Source organism: Anabrus simplex, chromosome 7 (genome assembly GCF_040414725.1).
Source record: "Anabrus simplex isolate iqAnaSimp1 chromosome 7, ASM4041472v1, whole genome shotgun sequence".
Lineage (NCBI taxonomy): Eukaryota > Metazoa > Arthropoda > Insecta > Orthoptera > Tettigoniidae > Anabrus > Anabrus simplex.
The window spans coordinates 45,960,580-45,981,786 of NC_090271.1; positions in this window are offsets into that span (position 1 = coordinate 45,960,580).

Here is a 21,207-nt window from a genome sequence, read left to right on the forward strand (position 1 = left end):
CATTTTGCACTTTGTCAGTTTGTCAGTTTTAATTCCACTCTACGACAACATGTAACCTATCCTTCATTATTTACATGCTCCTGATTTTTTTTTATCTCTTTAATGTAACGAAATAAGTTTGATGTTTTACGCAGTGCGATCCACTCTTTATTTTATCTTTTTTCTTTCTTCCGTTTACCGTCCAGGGTCGGTTTTTCCCTCGGATTCAGCGAGGGATCCCAACCTCTACAGCCTCAAGGGCAGTGTCCTGGAACGTGAGACTTTGGGTCGGGGCATACAATTGGGTTGGAGGACCAGTACCTCGCCCAGGTGGCCTCACCTGCTACCCTGAACAGGGGCCTTGTGGGGAGATGGGAAGATCGGAAGGAATAGATAAGGAAAAGGGAAGGAAGCGGTCGTGGACTTAAGTTAGGTACCATCCCGGCATTTGCCTGGAGGAGAAGTGGAAAACCACTTCGGGGATAGCTGAGGTGGGAATCGAACCCCCTCACTCAGTTGACCTCCCGAGGCTGACTGGACCCCGTTCCAGTCCTCGTACCACTCTCCAAATTTCGTGGCAGAGCCGGGAATCGAAGCTGGTTCTCCGGGGGTGGCAGCTAATCACACTAACCACTACACCACAGAGGTGGCTTCTTTATTTTATAATTCTATAATTGTATGAAATTATTTATTTATTTATTTATTTATTTATTTCTCTTCTATTTTTACTTTTGCATCACAACCCAGATAATTGACCCTAACTGAGTCTGTCTCCCTACATATTCCCATTATTTCTTTACATAACAAACAATTATCCTCTTCATGTTTCTCTCTTTGACCCGCGTTCTTATAGATACCCATCAGCCAACACGCCAACCTCTTACTTCTCTATTCGTCTGTCTTTCTTTCTTTACTTACTGACAACTTGTTGCTAATTTCACTACATTCCAGTAATGTTCTATTGATCCTACATTATGACATGATCATCTGCTTCGAAGTATCCTTTACTCCAATAGTTATTTTTTACTCAGTTTGTTTTCTTAGTTCTGAATCTCTTTATCCCAGTAGTCTCTCATTCCTATTTTATCTAGCATCGCTTTCATTTGGGGGACCTAAGGCGCTCACGCGGGGAAGATCCCGATCAGCCCGCCCCGCGGCGGGAATAGTTTGACATTTGCAGTTGGCTTGTAGAAAGTGTTCATGACATGACTGTCCTCCGCCATAGGGAGCCGGTGACACGCTCGGAGAATGTCTAGCAAATATGTTGAAGGTTGCACAGGTATGTGAATGGAGGTGGGCGGTGGTTCGAGTGTCCCTTTAATACCACGATCCAATGTTCCTTCCTCCGACTTCAGGAAAGTAATGGAGGTCGCTATTTTCGCTTCCCGCACAGAGGAGACAATTCCAACTACAATCTAAGCAACAACCCTAATATAGTGTACAACAGTGGGTTTTCATCATCATCATCACCATCTGTTTACCCTCCAGGTTCGGTTTTTCCCTCGGACTTAGCGAGGGATCCCACCTCTACCGCTTCAAGGGCAGTGTCCTGGAGCTTCAGACTCTTGGTCGGGGGATACAACTGGGGAGTATGACCAGTACCTCGCCCAGGCGGCCTCACCTGCTATGCTGAACAGGGGCCTTGTGGAGGGATTGGAAGATTGGAAGGGATAGGCAAGGAAGAGGGAAGGAAGCGGCCGTGGCCTTAAGTTAGGTACCATCCCGGCATTCGCCTGGAGGAGAAGTAGGAAACCATGGAAAACCACTTCCAGGATGGCTGAGGTGGGAATCGAACCCACCTCTACTCAGTTGACCTCCCGAGGCTGAGTGGACCCCGTTCCAGCCCTCGTACCACTTTTCAAATTTTCGTGGCAGAGCCGGGAATCGAACCCGGGCCTCCGGGGGTGGCAGCTAATCACGCTAACCACTACACCACAGAGGCGGACAGTGGCTTTTCACTCATTATAATTCTGGAAGTCCGTCTACCACGAAATTTGAAAAGTGGTACGAGGGCTGGAACGGGGTCCACTCAGCCTCGGGATGTCAACTTGGTATAAGCGGTTTCGATTCCCACATCAGCCATCCTCGAAGTGGTTTTCCGTGGTTTCCCACTACTCCTCCAGGCAAATGCCGGGATGGTACCTAACATAAGGCCACGGCTACTTCCTTCCCTCATCCTTGTCTATCCCTTCCAATCTTCCCTCCTCCTGTTCATCATAGAGGAGAGGCCGCCTGGGTGAGGTACTGTTCATCTTTCCCTGTTGTAACCCCGACCTAAAGTCTCACGCTCCAGGACACTGCCTTTGAGGCAGTAGAGGTGGGATCCCTCGCTGAGTCCGAGGGAAAAACCAACCACGGAGGGCAAACAGATTAAGAAAGAAGAAAGAAGAAATAAGAAAGAAAGAAGAATAAAAATAAAATCCCCAATAAGTGCAATCCCACCTTGACTCTCGTGCAACTGTCATTGTCTTAATCACTCAAATATCATCAGATTTCCATGACAATTGCTATTCCGTGCAAGCGTCACAGACTCCTTGTTCAGTTAGTCAACCTTGCGGGGGTGGCCTGTACCAGTCGTACAGTATTTCCTGAAGACGAGTGTTTCCCAACGCCTGTGTCATGCTGCAGCAGTCAATAACCAATGCTTTCCCTTTCAACTCAGAGGACATAAGAAGGTTAATGACTCTGATATGCTTGCACGCAAGTCATTTATCATCATTAATACATCGAGCAGTCATCATCATCATCATCTGTTTACCCTCCAGGTTCGGTTTTTCCCTCGGACTTAGCGAGGGATCCCACCTCTACCGCCTCAAGGGCAGTGTCCTGGAGCTTCAGACTCTTGGTCGGGGGATACAACTGGGGAGTATGACCAGTATCTCGCCCAGGCGGCCTCACCTGCTATGCTGAACAGGGGCCTTGTGGAGGGATGGTGAGATTGGAAGGGATAGGCAAGGAAGAGGGAAGGAAGCGGCCGTGGCCTTCAGTTAGGTACCATCCCGGCATTCGCCTGGAGGAGAAGTGGGAAACCACGGAAAACCACTTCCAGGATGGCTGAGGTGGGAATCGAACCCACCTCTACTCAGTTGACCTCCCGAGGCTGAGTGGACCCCGTTCCAGCCCTCGTACCACTTTTCAAATTTCGTGGCAGAGCCGGGAATCGAACCCGGGCCTCCGGGGGTGGCAGCTAATCACGCTAACCACTACACCACAGAGGCGGCACACATCGAGCAGTCATTTGTAATTAATCTGATCTTAACTGATTTCAGACACTGCTTGGGTAAAGTAAAATGTTCAGTCTTCATCTACCGCAACGAGAACGTTCGTTAAAAAGGTACTAACACTTTGAGCAGGATAAGTGTCCAACTCGTTGGCTGAATGCTCAGCGTACTGCAGTTCGGTTCAGAGGGTCCCGGGTTCGATTCTCGGTCGGATCGGGGATTTTAATCGCTTCTGATTAATTCTTCTGACTGGGTGTTTGTGTCTGTCCCAACACTCTCCTCTTCATATTCAGACAACACACCACACTACCAATCACCACAGGAACACTCAGGGTTGGCGTCAGGAAGGGCGCCCGGCCGTAAAACAGGATCAAATCGAAATGTGCTCCACAGTTCGCACCCGCGACCCCACAGGTGTGGGAAAATCGGCAGAAGAATAAGAAGAAGTATGGAACTGTTGAGGTATTGGGTGATACTGAACAATTCAGAGCAGGACTAGTGTGACCGGGTGTAATGAAAGCAATGGACAACTACCTTACACCTCTTACTGCGCTTCTTTCGGTATTTTTTTATTTCCCTTCAGGTGAATAGAATTTAAGGGTTTAAGGTGACGACCTGACAAGACAGATATATTTTAGGGAAGTTGTAAAGAAGATCTTTTGCACTTAACGACAGTCAAAACCGCGAGGTAAATTGTCCTTATTAATCGGGGATATAATGCGAAAAACGTGAACGAAGAGGGAAAACAGAATCACAAAATGAGGAGTTGAAAGTCAAGGTCTCGAAGGCCGTTATGGAGCGCACTAGGAAGAAAATAAAGTGATGGCCTACAAAGTCTAAAAACCCGCCAAACTAATCAAAAATGACATTACACTGACTGACCATTGTTGTTGGTTAAGGTGTACTTTGCCCGTTCTGCTGCCACTCATATTCGCTAGATGGCATTATTGCCACAGTTATAAAAACTGTCTCATCCTTAACGGGTTTAAAGTAGCCGTGACTGAAGTATTGAACTGTTCATACATCAAGCAGTGTTGCTTCATAAGTACTGAACTCTGCGTTCGCGAAGCTGGCCCCTCCGCTGACTATCCTGAGAACTGTTTTTTGTGCTTTTCCATTCCCACTTCCAGAAAAATGCCGGGACAATTTCTAGTGTAGCCCACGACATCAAATTTCCTGGCCTCAGAGATGGCGTCACTGTCTAGGAGGCCCGCCTTCCCTTTCAGGCATTTAGTTTTTGTTTTTTTGTTTTTTTTTGTTATTTGCTTTACGTCGCACCGACACGGATAGGTCTTATGGCGACGATGAGGGAGGAAGGGGCTAGGAGTGGGAAGGAAGCGGCCGTGGCTTTAATTAAGGTACAGCCCCAGCATTTGCCTGGTGAGAAAATGGGAAACCACGGAAAACCATCTTCAGGGCTGCTGACAGTGGGGTTCGAACCCACGATCTCCCGAATACTGGATACTGGCCGCACTTAAGCGACTGCAGCTATCGAGCTCGGTCAGGCATTTAGTAGTAGGCCCCTAATATTAGGTCCATTTGCACGGTCGACGGATGCAGAGTCGGCTTTTGCCACGGCTCTACCGTTCCTTTACAGTTCTGTATTCCGACCGACCAATTGAGAAGAGTCGGATTCGGCTTACCTATGGCCACGGCTCAACCGTGCCTATAAAGCTCTGCATTCCGACCGACCAATTGAGCAGAGTCGGATTCGGCTTACCGATGGCCACGGCTCTACCGTGCATTTCGACCGACCAGTTGAGCAGAGTCGGCTTCGGCCTACCGATGGCCACGGCTCTACCATGCCTATACAGCTCTGCATTCCGACCGACCAATTGAGCAGAGTCGGCTTCGGCTTACTAATGAATCGCCTTACCGGTGAATAAATAATACAAATTCAATCACAGCAGGAAGGAGTAATTATATTGTCAATTTATGTAAACGAAGGGATTATTCATTATTGTAAGATTGCAAAGAAAAATATTTAATGGGTCTTATAATTGCGTGCGATCTCAGAATTGATGCCGTCCTTGTCGGAACATCCAAATGTTGTCATCAACTCACCAATAACATCACAGAAAAATTAAGTTATAATTACCAATCTCCATTCCATGACAAGTTTACAGGACGTGTGTGCGTGGGACTCATGCTCCGGTTGTGTAAATGAGTCATGCACTCAAATGCATAGATGCATCACGCGCCCACGCGAAGTTCAATGCTAGTGTTTATTTGAATCACCTAATTTATCAAGTCATGAATTAAAATCCGCCAGAATTATATATTATTTTATTATTATGTTTTTTTTCTTTTGCAAGGAGTTTCCGGGGTGCTTTAAAGGCCCGGGCCCGCCTTCATTGCAGGTAGTGATGGGATAATCGAATACTTTTAATAATCGAATAATCTCCTTCCGATTATTTAAATAATCGAATACGTTTCAAATATCATTCAGTTGTAGTGATGGCATAATCGACTACTTTTAAAATTCGAATAACCCCATTTAAATATTCAAATAAAATAATCGAATGATTTTTGAATATCATTCAGTTGTAGTGATGGCATAATCGAATACTTTTAATATTCGAATAACCTCCTTTTAAATAATCGAATAAATACTCGAATAAAATAATCGAATGAGTTTCAAATATTATTCAGTTGTAGTAATGGCATAATCGAATATTTTTAATATTCGAATAGCCTCCATTTAAATAATCGAATAAATAATCGAATGAGTTTCAGATATTATTCAGTTGTAGTGATGGCATAATCGAATACTTTTAATATTCGAATAGCCTCCATTTAAATAATCGAATAAATAATCAAATGAGTTTCAGATATTATTCAGTTGTAGTGATGGCATAATCGAATACTTTTAATATTCGAATAGCCTCCATTTAAATAATCGAATGAAATAATCGAATGAAATAATCGAATGAGTTTCAAATATTATTCAGTTGTAGTGATGGCATAATCGAATACTTTTAATATTCGAATAGCCTCCATTTAAATAATCGAATGAGTTTCAAATATTATTCAGTTGTAGTGATGGCATAATCGAATACTTTTAATATTCGAATAGCCTCCATTTAAATAATCGAATAAATAATCGAATAAAATAATCGAATGAGTTTCATATATTATTCAGTTGTAGGGATGGCATAATCAAATACTTTTAATAATCGAATAACCTCCATTTAAATAATCGAATAAAAAATCGAATAAAATAATCGAATGTTTCAAATAGTATTCAGTTGTATCGCATAGATTATTCGCATGCGTCACGAATCAATTTTTCGATTTAAGTGTGTCGGATGCATAATCGATCGAAGTAAGCGAATAGATGAACACGTATGAAAAATAGAAATACGCCTTTTTCCAAACATATTTCAAAATGTTGAAACTAAATGAGTGAATTAACTCGCTTAATAGCATCACGTTTCATTGGATTATTTCGAATGCATTCACTATTCAATTGCCTCATTCATTCGAATGCAGTTACGAATGAATAATCGGATGAAAAGAATATTCACTATTCGATTGTCTCATTCATTCGAATGAATAATCGAAAAAATGAAATAATCGAATAAGCGAATATTTTTAATCGATTATCCCGTCACTAATTGCAGGCCCTGGACTCGTTCATTGCACGGCTCTAATGTACAGCACAGTTCGCAACCACGACCTCACCAGACGGGGTGAGAAAAGCGAATTAAGGAGAAGTAGAAGTAGAAGTAGAAGTAGAAGTAGAAGTAGAAGAAGAAGAAGAAGAAGAAGAAGAGATGATGATGATGATGATGATGATGATGATGATGATGAAGAGGAAAGAGGAGAAGAAGAATGTTGATATGAGTTAACCCAAATTCTGAAGTTATGTAAGTGCCTATTTTAACATGTTAATGCCTATTTAGGCTGCCTGAATTTTTTCAGCTTATTTATGATTGAAGATTCCAGGCAGTCGACTGACCGTAGATAATTTCAACACTTCTCAAGACGAAAGTAAATGAACCAAGGAACATGATAGCGTACCTTTTGAATTTCAGGGGTTACTCACTATCAGGCGTACGGAAAGGTAGCTTATGAATAACATGCATGAATCATACCCGTTATCTCCTGGGCGACCTGTCAGCAAATAAATGACAAGTCAGACTTGTATCAGACAGTGGAATAATTCTTGGAATAATTGTGGTGGGTCACAAATTTACCTGTGACTCACGAGCTACTGATTTGTTTGTTTACAATGCAGAAATTAGTCTGTCGCTATTACAGGCTATTTACATAACGACTGCCATTTTATTTCTACTGGCATCCATATTTCGCATTCTCCAGCAATGACTCATGCTCACACTGCCGAATTATCGGCAATTACTAGGCACTTCAACTGGTGACCTTGAGTTCACAAAACCTCCTCTAATGGACATCTGAATTCAATCATGTGATTAGTTTTGCATCGGGCTAAATATTGGCGGTTTTTAGAGGTGCCGGTGTGCCGGAATTTTTCGGAGAGGGTACATTTAGTGATGGGATAATCGAACACTTTTAATAATCGAATAACCTCCATCCGAGTATTTAAATAATCGAATAAATAATGGAATGAGTTTCAAATATCATTCAGTTGTATCGCTTAGAATAATCGGATGCGTCATGAATCAATTTTTCGGTTTAATGAAAAATAGAAATACGCCTTTTTCCAAACGTATCTCCCTCCAATTGTTGAAATTAAATGAGTGAATTAACCGTCTTAGTAACATCACTTTTCATTCAATTATTCTGAAAGCATTCACTATTCAAATGGCTAATTCATTCGAATGCAGTTCCGAACGAATAATCGAAAAAATAATCAAGTGGAAAAATTTACTAACCGATTGCCTCATTGATTCGAATGGAGTTTCGAACAAATAATCGAAAAAAATCGGATGGTAAAAATATTCACTGCGGTATTCGATTGCCTCATTCATTCGAATGAATAATCGAACAATAATCAAATGGAAATATTATCGAATTTTCGAATAAAATGAAATAATCGAGTGAAATGAAATATTCCAATAAGCGATTATTTTGTATTCGATTATAATTATCCTATCGCTACTACATATACAGACACGAGGCTGGCGTATTTGAGCACCTTCAAATACGACCGGACTTAGATGGCATCGAACGTGCTAACTCGATCTGAGAAGGCCACTCATCCTTATTATTGACAAACGTATTGCAATTGGGATATTTACCGAAGACAATATCTGCTTACAGTATATAGCAACGTATTTAAATGAAACCATTAATATTACATAATAGGAAACCGAGCGAATTAGCTCGCGTAACTGTGAGTTTGCATTCGGGAGATAGTGTGTTATGACCTCACTGAGGGTGGTTGTCCGTGGTTTCATCATTTCAACACTAAGCAAATACTGCGGCTAATTAAGAGCACGGTCACCTCCTTCTAACGTCCGCCTCCGTAGCGTAACGGTTGGTGTTATTAGCTGCCGTCCTCGGGGGCCCGGTTTTGATTCCCGGTGAAAATCCACAGTCTGTTTCCAGTCATTCGACCGGGTCAGGAATGGAATGAATGAAGCCCCCATCTAGCGACGTGGATAGGAATTGTGCCGGCTGCCGAAGCCTGTCGCACTCCTCTGGGGCAATGATTAATGAATGACAGATGAAATGAAATGATATTGGAGAGTGTTGCTGGAATGAAATAAGACAGAGAAAACCGGAGTACCCGGAGAAAAACCTGTCCAGCACAAATCTCACGTGGAATGACCGGGATTTGAACCACGGAACCCAGCGGTGAGAGGCCGGCGCGCTGCCGCCTGAGCCACGGAGGCTTTGATTCCCGGTACTGCCAGAAATTTAAGAATGGCAGGAGGGCTGGTATGTGGTTAAAATGATACATGCAGCTCACCTCCACTGGGGGTGTGGGTGCATGACCTCGGGATGAGGGCACACACCTACTTCTAACCCTACCCCTGTCCTCTTCCATCGTCACCGAAAGACCTGTCTTGCGTCGGTGCGACGGAAAATAAGTTGAAAAATAACTTTTTCTTCTTTTTCTATCGGTTTTTTTCTACATCTGTGAGGTAGCAGGTGTGAACTGTGTAGCACAGGTGGATTTTGGCCTGTTTTGCGTCCGGCTGCCCTTCCTGACGCCAACCCTATGTGGAGGGATATAATCAGTATTGCACCGGACGAGTTGGCCGTGCGGTTAGAGGCGCGCGGCTGTGAGCTTGAATCCTGGAGATAGTGGGTTCGAATCCCACTGTCCGCAGCCCTGAAGATGGTTTCCCATGGTTTCCCATTTTCACGCCAGGCAAATGCTCGGGCTGTACCTTAATTAAGTCCACGGCAGCTTCCTTTCAACTCCTAGGCCTTTCCTATCCCATCGTCACCATAATAATTATCTGTGTCGGTGCGACGTAAAGCCACTAGCAAAAAACTCAGTATTGCTTGTTTCTGTGATGGTTGGTAGTGTAGTGCGTTGTCTGAATATGAATAGGAAAGTGTTGGAACAAACACAAACACCCAGTCCCCGAGCCAGAATAATTCATCAGACGCGAATAAAATCCTCGACCCGTCCGGGAATCGAACCCGGAACCTTCTGAACCGAAGGTCTCAAGGCTGACCATTCAGCCAATGAGTCGGACAATTAATTAATAAATGAATAAATAAATAAAGCCTATAGCAACAAACATTTACATCAAAATAAAAATGAATTCGTGAATATCTCTGTTATCACAGACCGCTCAGTATATGAAGTCCTTACGCCTCACAAACCAGCTACCAGAACAGGAGTTGACCAAGGTAGATCGTATAGGAACGATGAAGGTGATGAGCCTGACTCAAGCAATGCCAGACTCAGCTAGGGGACCCATGGTCACCAACCTACGCTCACAAGATGAAATCCCCTGGGTCCCGTTTAGTAGCCTTTTACTACAGATAGAGGATACCGTAGTACATGGCTGGCGTATGGAATTGTCGAAGCGGTAAGTCTTAGCACTCGTGTAGCATCCTTCTAACTTAACGGCATTTTCTTACCTTGAGAGTCGATTTTAAGCCTGCCAAGTATCCTTAGAAATTCAGTTTATTTAAAGAAAAACACCTTTAAATGGGTGAACAGCTTAGCTGTGTACGAAAGATAGTCTTTACTGCGCAATATCCTGTAGAAACACTTTCCAAGATACGGAGGAGATAGTCTGAGATAGAGGTAAGGAATAGTGTCATAAACCACCAATAATACATTATTCTCTAACAGAAACATAACAGACATACTTCCCCATCGATAAAGATAACATAAAGAGTAGAAGTTGCGTTAAAACACTTCCGGAAGATGTAATATAGTAAAAAACAGGGAGATAGTGTCATAAATCAGCAATTTTTTTTCTTATTATACCAGATAATCTTCTCCAACGAGAAAGGTAAAATAATGTACAGAAGTTTAGTTAAATGGACTTTTTCGTCATTATTTACAACGTGTAGAGTTTTTCGTGCTAGTCTGTATAGATTATGCACACTAAATCTGGATTTTAATTTATAATTAATTCTTGAAACCTTCAAGAACATTCCATTCCTCTTGAATATAGTTCCAGAACTTTGGTTATCTGATTGATCACTGTTAATCAAAGTTAGCCCATAATACACAGAACAGGTGTCTTAAGTCCGAGTTCACTTTGATATGGTGCCTCATCTACCGCAATTTACTGCAGGAAATTGCGAAATCCCGGACAAGTCCATAACAAGATTTATAAATATTAACTTTTTCACACAATCCGCCTCTGTGGTGTAGCGGTTAGTCTGATTAGCTGCCACCCTCGGAGGTCCGGGTTCGATTCTCGGCTATACCACGAAATTTGGAACTTGGTACGAGGGCTGGAACAGGGTCCACTCGGCATAGGGAGGTCAAATGAGCAAAGGGGGAGGGGGTCGATTCCCATCTCCGCCATCCTTGAAGTGGTTTTCCGTGGTTTCCCACCCATTAAGGCCACGGCCGCTTCCTTCCGACTTCCTTGTCTATCCCTTCCGATCTTCCCATCTCCACACAGGTGAGGCAGTCTGGGCGAGGTACTGGTCCTCCTTACCAGTTGTATTCCCGGACCCAAAGTCTCACGCTCCATTACACTGCCCTTGAGGCGGTGGAGGTGGGATCCCTTGGGAAAAACCAACCCTGGAGGGTAAACAGTTTAAGAAAGGAAACGAAAGACATTATTCACACAGAGAAACTCTGTCTCAACAGGTCTCTGTTCTAACCACTAAGAATGGTACTGACTCTAAATACAGCTGACACTTGCTGCAGTGAACAAACTTTGTATGAGATATATAACACGAAAAACGAAGACAACATGAATTTCTAATTAAAATCTATATACTTCAAGAAAATATTGTGAAATGGTTTTTCTATTCGTTGTAAATTGCAAACATTGTTGCAAACCACCAAGAAGCGCTTACAGCGGTGGTGAACTTGATCCCGCAATCCACACTGAAAGTGACATAACACGGGCCATGGAGTTTTCAGCATGTACAGCTACTGCCCCATCTTCACAGACGCACAGCGCAGGTCGTCTACTCGAAAGACCTGTACCAGGCCACTTCGGAGGTCATGGACATCGATAAGGGAAGGAAAAACAAAGACTTAAGAAAGGACTCGCTCATCATCCACTCAGAGTTGACGTTTCTCTTTTAGGATCAGTGTGAGAAATTTCATCGCGAGGGATGAATTATTCATGAGTGTCCTTGAAAAACTTCCAGTATTTGGAGAGCATTCAGCAAACGTCCTACAAACATTGACCGCGAACCCAAGATGTTCGGAGTTATGGCCCGGTACCACTACCATCAATGATCACCAAATGTTTGATCTACTCTTCACATATGGTCGATCTATTAGATCACTAGGGAAAGGATTTTATGGTGGAATGTATGGTCAGAAACGTGGCAAAAAGTTTCTGAAAATACATTCAAAAAGGTGCCAAAAAGATCTCCATGAAATCATTTTATTAAGGTTTAAGCCAGTTACATGAACTTTATTTATCACAACTAATGGATTCTAATAATTAAATGTTATATTGGATGTCCGCCTCTGTGGGATACTGGTTAGTGTGATTAGCTACCACCCCCGGTAACCCGGGTTCTATTCCCGGCTCTCCCACGAAATTTGAAAAGTGGTACGAGGGCTGGAACGGGTTCCACTGAGACTCGGGAGGTCAATTGAGTAGAGGAGTTTCGATTCCCACCTCAGCCAACCTGGAAGTGGTTTTCCGTGGTTTCCTACTTCTCCTCCAGGCAAATGCTGGGATGGTACCTAACTTAAGGCCACGGTTGCTTCCTTCCCTCTTCCTTATCTATCCTTCCAATCTTCCCATCCGTCACCAAGGTCCCTGTTCAGCATAGCAGGTGAGGCCGTCTGGGCCAAGTACTGGTCCTCCTCCACAGTTGTATCACCGTTCCAAAATCTCACGCTCCAGGACACTGCCCTTGAGGCGATATAGGGTAAGCAGATAAAGAAAGAAAGAAGAAGGAAAGAAAGAAAGTTATATTGGATTACTCACAGCATTTCAAAGTTATTGACAGTAACCCGGTGGCGTTTTTAGCTCAGTAGATCCTTATATAGCGAGACACTCCTCTTGACATCTACAGTAATCAATGGAGTAGCACTCGTAAAGGGACTTCCGTCGAAGTTGCAAAAGTTTCCACATGTAGGTTGCTCTTCAAATTTAATTCGAATATTTCCCTGTCATATTTCATTCCAGCAACACTCTCCAATATAATTTCATTTCATCTGTCATTCACTGATCATTGCCCCGGAGGAGTGCGACAGGCTTCGGCAGCCGGCACAATTCCTATCCTCGCCGCTAGATGGGGTCTTCATTCATTCCATTTTTGACCCGGTCGAATGACTGGAAACAGGCTGTGGATTTTCATTTTCATTTTTATTTATTTGCGTTTGTGTTTTCTCCCACTGTTCCTGATCCATACCTGCTTCTTAACCTTCGACATGATTTTGTGTTGTGAAAAGTAAACTTTGGTCCGGGCTGGTAAAACACCAACACGGCCAAGAAGAGAGTACACAGTAGATAGGTGGAAGCTTTAAATTCATGCCAGTACTATCTGAACTTAGTTTAAACTGTTGTAACACCACTGTTTAAATATTAATTTGATTTCGCAGCTGCAGATTGGCCATTCTTGCTGAGGTTGGCCATTGTTGCTCGGATATGAATTACTAGTGGGTTCCATAAATTATATTTAAACATTTGTTGACCAGTGTTGAGTTCTAATCATACAAAATGTTAAAAATCTATTCAAGAAAGTAAAAAAGGCAAATCTTTCAAAAGTGCAGACAAATATTGCTATAAAATATGCAATTCAGTAGAAAAAAGAAAGAAAGTTTAGTGCATGTATACAAAGTGAATTGCAAACAGCTCTTAAATCTATAAGTAACAAATATAATTTAAATTCTTTGGCATGTAGCATTAGAACAGATCTCTCACAGTATGGAGAACATATCTGTTTCAAGAGGGTTAAAGGGCATGCAGGTCTATTAGATAATGATGAGCTTGCTAAACTTGCAGCATTTATTGACAATGAAACTGTGTACAAAAGAGCCCTTATATCAAAAGTGAAACGTGAATTATATAAATTCACGATCAGTGAATGATCAAAACTGTGGAACTCAAGTAATAAGGATGAAGTTACAAGAACAGATTTTTTTTTCGCACGGTAGAGGACCGTCTGGACTGCAGTTTATTGAAACCAAACTTCACCAGCACTCAGTTTCTTTCGGGTCACGGAAAATTTAAATTTTATTTATATAAATTCAAAATTAGTACTAATAACAGTTGTGTTTATGGGGCTGAAGAAACTGCAACGCACCGTATTTTTTATTGTCCATTCTTCAGCATAGCTGAGATATATTTTGGAATAACACTTAAATTGTTGTACAGTAATGTTAGTCAAACCTATTTTTAATATACGTTATTTCGCAAGATCTGTTGTTTGAATGATTTTAAGTTTATGCAGTTTTTTTTTTAGAAAATATTTAAGAATAGATTTTTCCTTTTCTCCCAGTTTAGGTAATTTGTGTATATAATCACTCACTTCAAAATGTTGTATTATATCTTTTGTACTATTTAACGCAACTATTGTAGTTATAACTTACAGCCCTAAAATGCTACAGGAAGTAGGGCTTTTTCATGGATAATAAATAAGTAAACAATTATGGCGCGGAAAGGTGCTGAAACATGGGATGGATGGGAGAAGGAGACAAAATGTAGTAATCACACAAAAAGGTGCAAATGGCGCAACAAATTGTGTTTATTTCACATCATTTCATGTCCTAACTAGCCGGCCCCATGGTGTAGGGGTAGCGTGCCTGCCTCTTACCCGGAGGCCCCGGGTTCGATTCCCGGCCAGGTCAGGGATTTTTACCTGGAACTGAGGGCTGGTTCGAGGTCCACTCAGCCTACTTGATTAGAATTGAGGAGCTATCTGATGGTGAGATAGCGGCCCCGGTCTCGAAAGCCAAGAATAACGGCCGAGAGGATTCGTCGTGCTAACCACACGGCACCTCGCAATCTGCAGGCCTTCGGGCTGAGCAGCGGTCGCTTGGTAGGCCAAGGCCCTTCAAGAGCTGTAGTGCCATGGGGTTTGGTTTGGTTTCATGTCCTAACAAATATGTATCGACTTATCCGTATGAAGATAGGTATACTTTTAAAAGGATGCTGCGCCTTAAAACCCTTTCACCAGTGATCACCATCCATTGCAATGCAGCCATCTACCCTATGTGGCATGGAATCACGCAGTCATCGGAACACTCCTGACTGTTGACGTATTGCATCACAGGCTTTGAACACGCGTTCTCGTAGTGTATCCGTATAATTTATGGGGACCATACACCATGGTCTTTACAGGTCCCTAAAGCCAAAAATTCTTAACTGTTAATGTCAGGCGAACGGGCAGGCCACGGCATTGGCCCTCCCCAACCAATCCATCGCTCATGGAAGATCCGTGTTTGGCGCACGGTGTGTCATAACATAACATTCTAGTAGGTTTACGACCAGTGTTTTGGTAGGAACGCATTTCCGTCTTTTTTTTTTTTTTTTTTTGCATACAACCGTTGCTTATGACCGCCGAATTTTTTCTTACAATTGGCTTTACGTCGCACCGACACAGATAGGTGTTATGGCGTCGATGGGACACGAAAGGGCTAGCAATCAAAAGGAATCGGCCGTTGCCTTGAGTAAGGTACAGCCGCAGCATCTGCCTGTTGTAAAAATGGGAAACCACGGAAAACCATCTTCAGGGTTGCCGATAGTGGTGTTCGAACGCACTATCTCCCGAATACTGGATACTGGCCGACGTTAAGCGACTGCAGCTATCGAGCTCGGTCCGTAAATTATTGGAACATCGGGATCATTGATGGTAGTGGTAGGTGACCGACCTTTCTGAAGATATTGGGGTTTGCGACTAATGATTATAGCAGGGCCTCTCAGGGTGCATGCACCGGTGCACTGCGCGGTGCAAGGTGCATAAGGCGACTTCACTAGGTTGACCAGAGTGCAGGCCCCTCAATCCTCCAGTTTGAGCAATAGCACTGCCTCTTTCCCTACGCCTGTCTCGCTCGCTCCGCCTGTTTCCTACTTCCTCACTCACCCTGCAGGGCTCGCCATCCGAGCCGAGTTGAGGCGAGCTTAGCCGAGTCACTCCGAGACAGAACTAAGCCGAGTAGGATCGATGCACAGTGGACAAAACCTCTGCGCCTCGCTTATTCAAAGGCATCCTGTATATCTTAAACTATGTCACTTCATACTTCGTCTCCGTCAAGTGTAAAATTTAGAATTTAGGATTCTGGCGACCATTCAGTCCTTGGATACAATTCTCGGCCGGGTCAGAGATTTTTTATCCGAATCTGATTCAAGGTCCACTCAGCCTACATGAGAACAATTTGCTGAGCTATCTGTCGATGAACCAGCGCCCTCTGTCGAGAAAGCTAAGAATAAAGGGCTAGGCGTTCCGTTGCGCTGATCACGCGCCACCTCGTAATCTGTTGCTCTTCCATATGATCAGCAGTCAATAGGTCAAGACTTGTCAAGTCTGTAACGCCTTGGGATTGGTTTGGTATGTGGTTTTTGTTGCAGGTGAACGGATGACTTTGTTTAATGAGTAAAATGTGTTCAATAATAATGCTATTGTTTTACGTCCCGCTAACTACTTTTGACGGTCTTCGGGGACGCCGAGGTGCCGAAATTTTGTCCCGCAGGAGATCTTTTACGTGCCAATTAATCTACCGACAGGAGGCTGATGTATTTGAGCACCTTCAAACACCACCGGATTGACCAGGTCGAACCTGCCAAGTTGGGGTCAGAAGGCCAGCGCCTCAACCGTCTGAGTGGGGGTGGTGGTGGTGGTGGTGGTGGTGGTGATTATTGTTTTAAGAAGAAGTAGCCTACAACTAGGCAACCGTCCTATATAGAACACTAATCAGAGAGAAAAAATGGAAGGAATCCGACACTTCGAGAAACGAAGTCATCGGCCAAAGAACGGCAATGGTCACGAAGGGCGCGAAAATGAAAGACTCCCTAAGCATCGACTGCTCCAACACCGTCGAGGCCGTAAAAGAACAAACGTCGACCGTGGGAGGTCGGTTATGACAGATGAAAGTGATGAGCCCGGAGCAAGTAAGTGGAAGCAATGCCAGGACTCAGCCAAGGGCCCCGTGGTCGCCCACCCACGCTCTCAAGTTGAGAGCCCCCTCTTCCGACGGACAGAGGATACCGTGGGTGTTATTCTACCGCCCCCACTCACAGGGGGATCAACCGTCTGAGCCACTGAGCACGGCCAAAATGTGTTGGCATACAATCTCTTTTATGTTTTAACTGGTAAACTGAAGAGCTTTATATGCAATCTGACTTTGAACAATCCGTGAGCTCATTATCAATCAGTATTCTTTGTAATACTGCCATTTCGAACTTTTCCAACGACTCTGTTCAAACCACCATAGTTCTGGTCTTAACGAACATCGTGGGCGAGCACTGTGAAACAGGTTCCACTTTACCCCGTTGTTAAACAAGTTGAGAATAAAGGTCAAACACTGGGCAGTTATTCCTTGTTCGACTACAAAATAATGTTCTTAAAACAATTGCACAAAAGCTCAGCTTAGCATAGTAAATGAATCTGCGGCCCAGGTGTGGGATCGTGGTATGCTAATTTTTCTCTCGAGATATTCCACGTGTTCGAGAAGTTTTCAGGCATCGGACAGCTCTGTGGGAACAAAAACATAAAGAATGATCTATTATTGTCTCTTCTGCATTTTTAAAACATTTCTCACAGTGTATTTTGAAGTGTGGACGCATTTGTTTCTTCTAATCAAATTTTTGAATGGGGCATGCACATTATGTTGGTGTTATATGTCTGTCCCTTGACCGGAACTTCCAAGTTCGATTTCCGGCCAGTTCAAGAATTTTCATTTTGGACTAAGCCTCCAGTGGCCAACAGAAGTGCTGCCTGATATGTGAGACAGCGAACTAAGTCCCCCATTAAACACGGACGACCAACAACTTATAGTAGGGCCCACGAGAGTTGAAGTCTGACAGGTGAGCGGCGAAAGCTGTAACTACGAAGTACGCTGCGTTGTCATAGTTACCTCCATTTGCGGCCTACCACCCTTTCAGACAGGCTGAGTGTTTAATAAAACATGTAGGCCTAGGCCTAATACAATTCATTTACCCTTGACCGGTTCCTAAGCTAGTGTTAATAATTCCAGCATTTAAGACAGAACACGACATTATCGATATATATAAAAGATTTCATAATCACTAACAAAATCATCAGTTTCTGACAATAACCTCAACAAATGCACATGTTAATCACAGAATAGAATAACACTACCCACATTGATAGTTTTTTTTATTATTTAACTCGGATTGTTAACGGTACCTGTACAATTCAGGAATAAACTACGGTATAATAAACACAATAGGAAGACGATACTTCATCGAGAAAAGAAATCAGTCAGAATATGAACGACAAAAGTGACTGAGAGCAAGCCAATCCACGTGATGATAGCTTCCTAAAATGTTGCAACTCTGTTATCGTTGCCATAGCAACAGACCATTTTCGAGCAGCGTTAGGCAACTTTTTCTCGCCGGTGGCGCTAAACGTCAGACTTCAACTCTCGTGGGCCCTACTGTAGAACAGTTTCTTGTACCGGAAAGCTAAAAGTTCCATTACCCGTCTTCAAAATCCCCACTATGTTGAAGAACTGTGTAGAAAGGAGCACTCTGCTGCGTATGATAGTGTCAATGTCTGTGAGCCAAATTATCTATCTGACCATGTTACGCGACTGGGTTATCCCTCAACTGCAAATGCGAGGAGTTACCATGAAAGTCTGATACCAGCAAGATGGTGCACCATCACATCATTATGCAATAGCCGTAAGGGAATATCTCAATGAAATATTCGCAACGAAATGGACTGGAAGAGATACTACACAGTTACGAGCACCAGTTGAGCGGCTACCCTGAAGTCTCGACCGGCTGTCGTGTAATAACATCAAGCGTTACCAGCCGTTCGAAATGCATTTGTTTGTATCATTTTAGCAACACCGGGGAGAATTTACATACAATTTGTTTTACGTCGCCCCGATACAGATAGGTCTTATAGCGACGATGGGATAGGAAAGGGCTAGGAGTGGGAAGAAAGCATCAGTGGCCTTAAATAAGGAACAGCTCCAGTATGTGCCTGGTGTGAAGAATGGGAAACCACGGAAAACCATATTCAGGGCTGCCGATAGTGGGGTTCGAATCCACTATCTTCCGGATACAAGCTCACAGCTGCGTGCCCCTAACTGCACGGCCATCTGGCCCGGTAGGAGAATTTACTTCAAGGCGAATAATTCTCTAATATGAAAATGATAGCGTGCAGACTGTCTGGAATAACTTGCCTATACCCTCATCTGATCACAGTATCCTCTCTGATTCCAGTGTACATCCTTATGTGCAAATAATATAGGCGATAGAGGGTCTCTTGGCTCACGCTGCAGTATTAACTAAAACATGCAGGTAGATTTTGTTTATGCAAAATATATTCCAACTAATAAAATTATGCAAGAAATAACTGAAGTATAATTTAATAATATATTTGCGAGTTGAAAAATGTAAAGACCATTTGCCGACCTTATGAAGCACAAATTCCTGACAATTGGGAATCAAATTTTGTTTTCCGACAAACGGTCCCTTTTCATTTTCAGCAACACATTTGTTCATGTATTTATTTATTTATTTATTTATTTATTTATTTTCAAAACGTTGTTCCCAAATAAGGAGCGCGATTGAACTTATTTAGCAGATGAATTTGCTTTCTCCTCTTCCCAGAATCTCTTCAAACTCATGCTGTGTTTTTCTTCCGTTCTTCCGTCCAAGGGCGCCCATACCCGGGGGCAAGGTGGGGCCGCTCCCCCCCCCCCCCAGCTCTCAGGGAAAGTCAAAAATCTAGTCTAGTCAGGTGTTTTCCTTCCAAGAAAATGATGTAAATATCAGTATTACGTAGAAGCGGTAGTACCGTTCCCCACCAACAGGCAGGGGATACCGTGGTTATTCTATCACAGAATACAAGTCGCCATTTATATTCCAAAATATTAAAAATACTACGTACCCCCCCCCCTACAAACTGTCATATGGGCGCTGATGCTTCCGACCATGCAGTGGGGGTCCTCTTCCTGTGATTTTTAGCAAAATAATGTTTGTTCACCAACGTTGTAAAGCTAGGAATGTCCCATATAATTTCACCGGTTATACTGATTTATTCAAGGTCTTCTTCAATTTCGATTCTCCAATTATTATTGACTTCTAGTGAGGAGACATAATTAAGTATGCAAGTTTTAATACAATACGTTTTAAATACAAGATTCTGTTGGCATTCAACATTCAGTGCAAAAATATATTAATGAAATACTTCTTCTTTCAGACAGCATATATTTTTAGATTAACATAATTTAAAAGTAGAAATTCCTTGTTTTTTTAAAGTACGTGCAGAATTTAGAATGAAATGTATTTTTTTTTCCACCTGGAATGAATTCAGCGAACCAGCAATGGACATCGTCCAGATAGAAATTGAAATTAGTATAACTGGAATCATATTTGGCTTAACAACACTAGGGTTACAGAAATTGGAATTTGGAAACTTTACCTCATTTGGCTTTGCGGTATATCCGAATAGTCATATCCAGGTTCTCAGGATGATCGGTTTTCAGACAGCACGTTGGGAGCCATCGAGATACTTCTCTCCACATCAACGGATGTTAAGGGGGACATCTACCTTTTAAGAAACACTCGCATCAAAATTTTCTCCTTTTAATATTTTACTTATCTTGCACATAATTTTTATAGCCCTGGTATTTCTTAAGCATCATCCGGCTCCATGGCTAAATAGCGTGCAGGCCTTTGGTCAGAGGGGTCCCGGGTTCGATTCCCGTTATTGGTTAATTTCTTTGTGCACGGCGCAGGTCGTCTACGTGCGTCAAATCAAAAGATCTGAACCTGGTGAGCCGAACTTATCCTCGGACACTCCCGGCACTAAAAGCCATCCACTATTTCATTTTTTCAAGCATCAGTTTCATTCTTAATTTCATTTTTATTTAATTTTCTCTCTTACTAGAGAAAATATGTTGGAGGGGATGGATGAAATAATGCTGATTCGAATTGAGAATGGGCAGTAAAAAGTAGGTATTCGAAAGAAGGTTTAAAAAATATCTTCACACATAAAAAGGCTAACAAAAGGACTTATAAGCCAAAAACACGGAAACAGGCAAAAAGGACAAATATCACACACACACACACACACACACCGCATTTTCTGGCCTACAATTACTCAAAATGAACATATATTACGTTGCGCCTCGTTTTATGACACCCGAGGGGGGGGGGGGAGGATATTTTTCCTCAACTTCCGAGTCCTACTTATAAAACACATTGTTACACAGTCACCAGAATTGAATTTGGTAAAATATTTTAAAAGTCATCTTCCCATAAAT